The sequence below is a fragment of the Gallus gallus genome, chromosome 2 (assembly GCF_016699485.2).
Source record: "Gallus gallus isolate bGalGal1 chromosome 2, bGalGal1.mat.broiler.GRCg7b, whole genome shotgun sequence".
Lineage (NCBI taxonomy): Eukaryota > Metazoa > Chordata > Aves > Galliformes > Phasianidae > Gallus > Gallus gallus.
Genome location: NC_052533.1, coordinates 26,459,070 through 26,465,245, shown reverse-complemented (window position 1 = coordinate 26,465,245; position 6,176 = coordinate 26,459,070).

Genomic DNA, 6,176 nt, shown 5'->3' with positions numbered 1-6,176 from the left:
ACTTGAATTTTGACTCAGTTTTCAAACTACCTGCTATGTGTTTTTCACATTTTTTTCCCTTTCTTTTCAAGAAGGTAGAAGGCACAATTATATTTCTGTATTATATTTTCTGTCTTTTGCATTCACTCCTGTGTTCCTATAGATATGAAATCCAAATTAAAGAAAAAGAGAAGGAGCCACCAAAATGCCACTAAGATTTCCATGAAAAAGCCACAAAAGATATACATGAGTGTATAAGGCACAGAAGAGAGGATAAACACATGATTTCAGGCATCAGTGTGATCAAATCTCCTAAATATGTTTTGAGAGCAGCCACGCTCATGGTTTGGAGAGTGAAATCTGAGTGTATGGCAAAGGCTTTTTCAACATCTTTGAATTATAAAGTTGTCATAACATGTGAAAGAGGTTCCCAACTATGCAAAGGAAAATTTATGTCAGAAAGTCAGTAAGCATTTTGCAGAAGCCAAATTTAACTCTGCTTTTGATTATTTATTTGCCTCATGGATCTGAGATTAGAGGAGAGACCATATGTCATTACTGCCCCAAACTGATCACTATGCAAGTTTCAGCAGAAAGAGAGACATAAAAATACACCAGGTGGTTTGTTTCATTTAAGCATCCTTGAACAGGGACCAAAACTGACCACAGTATCAGGAAAAGTCTCACTTCAGTCCAGTATGAGATCTATTTTTCATTTTGACCTAACAAAGAGAAGCAGAATTGTTTGGCTCATTAGATCCTGGATTAGGAAACTGAGATGTTTTATGATCCTGCTGGAATGGTGGCAGTCCCAATGAAGCTTACTACCTAGCACTAGGAAGAATACTGTTTTATGACCATGCCTTAAAAACAAGGAAACTAGTGCAGTATTTTATGGAAGGTTCAGTTCTGCAGCTGAATGGCAACTGTGCCATGCTCCCACCTGTAGTTAGGTTTAAGTCATGCTGTTAAATTTCTAGGTTTCACTGAGGGTTACAACTTGCATGGACATTCATTCTTTCTTTGTGCCTGCTTCTAAGTCCTGATACATAATGTTTTTTTTTAACTATCTAGCTTAAGGGGTTTAAACTTGATTGCATTTGCTGTTGTGTAACAAAAAGCTCCAGTAAACTAAGCTACTTAAACACATGTAAAGATAACACTTCTCTTAGCAGTTTGGTTATAGCTTTGGAAAAGATTTTGGAAGTCTACAAGCAATTGTAAATCAATACATGTCAATTAAATGTACGTTTGGCTCACAGTTTAAATTTATTCTGTATTTATTTTTTCAGGTTTGGCTGCTACCAGCTATTTCACCTTTTATCAGCTACAAGCAGCATAAACCTAACAATGAAGAATGATGCAAATGTAATGACCCTATTGATTGAATTAGAGATTCCTCTCCTTGAGAAAGATTGAATGTACCTACTGAAACAGAAACCACTTAGGTAATGGACTCAGACAAGGTAAATATCAGCTAAAACTCCCACAGAATGGACAGCATGTTATATGTCTCATGGGGATATCCTGATAACAGTCCTTGTGAAAAGAACAGAAGTTGTACCGAAGTCATACTTCATAGAAGCTTAAAGTGCATCCTCACGGCCTTCACAGCTCAGAATAGTTCAGATGAATTAAGATGAAGGTCTTTTCACTTCAAGATACCAAACATAGTTTATAGTTATGGTTTTCCTCAACCTTAAGGAAGACACAGGCTCTTCTTTACCATCCCTGACTAGTTGCGTGGCTGGGTTTCCTGTGGCTTGATTTCAACCTTACCTGTTATCCTACACAGCCAGAAGACTGTGAATGTGCAGTGCTGTCAAGAACAGCAGTATTTCCCGTTAGGAGCAAATAGGGAATACTGCCTGAACTCATTATCTACTGATGCATCTACACTGCCTGTAGAATGTGCTATTGTTAGTAAGTAACTAACTCAGCATCCAGCTCTCTAAAACCATTTCAAGACTGAGCTTTTTTACAAATGATTTGCTAGACAGTTGCGTAGACACAGGAAATTACCATCTTTGTAATGTTATTCTGGTTTAAGTTAAAAAGTATGGCGGAATCTTTGGCTCATAAACTGGAAATAGTCTTCTGCTTTTACCGTTTTCTTTTCTAAAGCAGATGTTCATCACTCATCTGATGGACAACATAGATGAAATCTCACCTTATTGATAGAGAAAGAAATTCAGTCACTTAATTGCTCAAAAACTGAATCACTCGACCATCTTTAATAATCTTCAACCATCTCCAAACTTAACCTTTTCCTTTTTGTTTTCTGGGACAATAGCTCTGGCTTCACTATTTCCCATCACTGGAGGCAATTGTCCTGATCCTTTGCTGCTCGTTCTCTATTTTTTTCTTCTGCTGGAACAAATTCTTATTCTGTTCATGTGTTCAAATGAAATATTCTATCAGCCTTTCCAGAGTAATCAAAATATTCCAAGCTGGAAGGGACTCACAAGGATCATTGATTTCAACTCCTGTCTTCACGTAGGATCACCCAAAATCTAAACCTTGTTTCTGAGAGCATTGGTCCAAATCTTTCTTGAACTCTGACAGCTTAGGCATAAGACCAGTTCCCTGGGAAGCCTGTTCCCGGTCCTGATCACCATCTCATGAAGAACCTTTTCCTAACACCCAACCTGATCTTCCCATGACACAGCTCCTTGACATTCCCTTGGGTCCTGTTGCTGTCAACAGAGAGAAGAGATCAATGCCAGCTCTTCTACTGCCCTAACAAGTAATTAAAGACAGGAAGAGATCCTGAGATGGTCACCAGGATCAGCCACAGCCCCAGGATGGCAGGACCATGTGGCCGGGGGTGGGTTGCGGCTAGGATGGAATATCTGCCACCAGGTCAGTGGCCTCTCTGCAACCAGTTCAAGAGCTCACTGCATGGACACCAGCTGCACCAGCTCTAGCCTGGCCCTGGGCCAGTGCAGTCACACCAGCAAGTCGTAATGTGAGTTTTTTAGAGGGGAAATTCAGCTTGTGTTTATGTAGAGGAAGAGGATATTTTTGGAGTGTCAGTTTATTTTTGCTGGCAGGTTAGATACATAGCTGCTGTCATAGCTGCTGTTTTCAGCTGCTAAAGTGTACCTAGAGAAAGGATGGAAACATTATGCAATCTGTTCTGCAAAGTGCATGTGTCCTGTGGGCTGCTCTGTGCTGTGGGGAAATTTCCCCAAAGTTGTGATTCACCATTGGGAGGGTGCGCTGTGCATAACTGTGCTGGTACAGCAGCTCCGTTACCTAACTCAATGCCTTGTGTTGTGTGGTGCTGTAGGGAATGCTGAGTGGTGTAGTCTCACCACTCCTGCTCTTTCTGGTTTTTTTTGGTAGCCCTGCCTAAGCTTACTATGCCCGAGTATATCCACACTAGCAATATGTTTAAGATTCCTTCTTTCTTGTAAAACCATATTAGGAAAATTCCCCCACAGGAGCACTCGGAGGAAGCAACTCTCTTCTTACTTTCTGCTTCTTCATTAGAAAATATTTGTTCTGCTATTGTTGATACATTGTTGATTAGAATATAAAAGGTCAATTTAAAACAGATCAGTTTCATCACAGGTCAAATTGTTTTATTGATTAAGACCGTGAGGAGCATAACAGATTAGTGATGCAGAGAGCACAAAGCTGATCTGTGCATATTTAAGAATAATATTTTACCTCCAGCAGGTATGTCTAGTATTCAGCTTTCATTAGCTGAAATAATACAGGTAGATAATGTCCAAACCATAGGCATACTGCTGGATGTAACGATTTTACTCCAAGTGCCCTCACCCAGTTTATTAGGGTTCAACAGTTCTGGTGAGACAGAGCCAGGGGGCTTCTAATTGCCCTTCCCAGTGCATTTGGCTCCAGCAGGGTCAGTGACTGGGTGCAAAGCCAGCTCTGCTCTCCATTGACATTGAATTCATGTCTTCTCCTAAAGAGAGCTTCCCAGCACATCTGTAGCTGGATCCCTGTATATTGCATATCCAGGATCCCACCTGTACTATGCATGATCCAGTGAACTCTGCTGGCATTTCTCAGTATCAGCTGTAGATGGCTTTGCTCATGTCTTTGGCATAGTTAATCACAGCCAGCTATGTTACTCACAGAAATAAAGTCAATTCTGTATTCCAGGTCGGGGTGCACAGCTGGCACTCACTCACACCCTCTTCCCAGGCTACGTGGTGCCTATCTCAAAGTTCCCTGTTGCTTAACTGCATGATTATGACTCATATATAGGTTAACATCATAGTAACCCAAGTAATATTTAGTGCTTTTACTTCACCAAAGTGCTTTGCAGAGCAGTGAGACAGCCACAGCAAGTCAACGTTCAGTCTTTCAGGGGAAAGCCTCATCAGTGCTAAATAGTTTGTCTCCTTGTTCTGCTTTCCTGCTAGACTGCTGCCATTTCTTACCATGGCTTTGTATCTGAATTACAGCCTGATTAGATCACTTAATCTGCATCAGTTTATCTCCAGATTAAGAGTGTAAAGGCATCCGAAACAGAATTACCTTTTAACTACAGCTTTCCTGAAAAAGAAGTACCAAGGATGCAGACAACACATGGGTCATAGTGTGATGTTAAAGCCTTGCTCAGTGACTCTTGAAGTGTTAACTAGATCAGACAGAACAAAGCTGGGCCTGAGTATAAGTTCATGGAATTATGGAAATGTGGTTTACAGATTGTTACAAATGCCTTATTCTAATAAGCATGAAAATTAATATAAATACAAAATGCTATATAGCACATCAGTTTCAATTACGCATAAATGGTTTCATTCAGAACCTGGGGAAGAGCATGTGCAAACATATTTTTCGGCTCTGTGTGAGGATATGATGATAGAGATGGAGATGACCAACCCTTGATGAACTTTTTAAGGCTCTATCCTGATAAAATAGCAAGTCATGTTGTTCCTACTTAATCAATGTTGGCAATCAACTGGATAAAACAGAAAATGTGGTTAACCATCAGTGAAACTGTATAGAGGCAATTTCACACTGTATTGAAAAGTGTACAAAATACATAAATGACAAAGAGAAAATACTGATTCTTTTTTCTTTTTCTGTTTGTTTTCCTCCAGTACCAGGTATACTGTAACTATGTATGGTAAGAATATGTTCAAAGATTTTGATGAAAATATAGTTATCTATTATAACTCCTGGTAAAATATTACATATGTGGAAGTAATTGTATCTTAAATGATAAAGTTTTATTTATGTCTAATACTACTTGTAATTTCGTAGGACATCCAGTGGTTTGGTTTCTCTACAAAGAGCAGTTTCTACTAATGATTTCCCAAATTAAAGCTTGACAACAAATATTCATTTATACTCTTATTATGCTGCTAGCTGGTAACTGGTTTGGTAGCTGGAAATTTGTTTGTATACTGAAACAAACAAAGAAACAAACAGAAAAATCCAACACTTTAGCAGATGAGAAACAGAGAATAGAGAGATTAGGCAAGTTCCACGAGGCAATTTGCTCTGGAGATCTTTTTAATTTTGGTTGATAGGGGATGAGGCAACAATATATCAGACTGTTGAGCCTAATTATGGCAGTCAGGAAAGGTAAGGCTTTGCTAAAATGTCATACAAGTTTGCAGATATAAAATAATGAGAGACTGCTCATAGGAAACAGCACTTTGATAGAAGTGGGTTTAAAAATGTTTGCATTGGTAAGAGACATTATAATAATTTGTTACATTTAAAGCACATTGAACATTGAACATTGGTTGCAGTTCCTATGGATTTTCTAAAAAACGTGTGCTCTTTTTTGGGTTCAGTAAACTGAATATGGTTTATGTCAGGTAAGGCTTTAACCCCATTTCTGAGATCTATTTAGATGAAGTTGTAACTCAAAGTAAAGACTATGAAATTTCATACTGCTGTGCTTCTTAAGGTTTCTTACAGGAATAAATCAGTCTGGTAAGTCTGGTATTTTAAATGCCATCTTTGACCGCTGTAACCCATCTGTCCCTGAGGGCATATTATGTGAACAGCCTAAAGGCAGGTAAACCCATCCTCCTGAAATTCCAGAGCTCTCATGAAAAGAAATGCTTTACACATTTCCATGTTTTTTTGAGTCTCACTGGGTGAACTGCTGACCCTGTGCAAGACAGTGCCCAGTCTCCAGTTGGCTACAAAGGTATTGGAGCATCACCAACTTTAGGTAATTTTTTTCAGTAATTTCGAACATT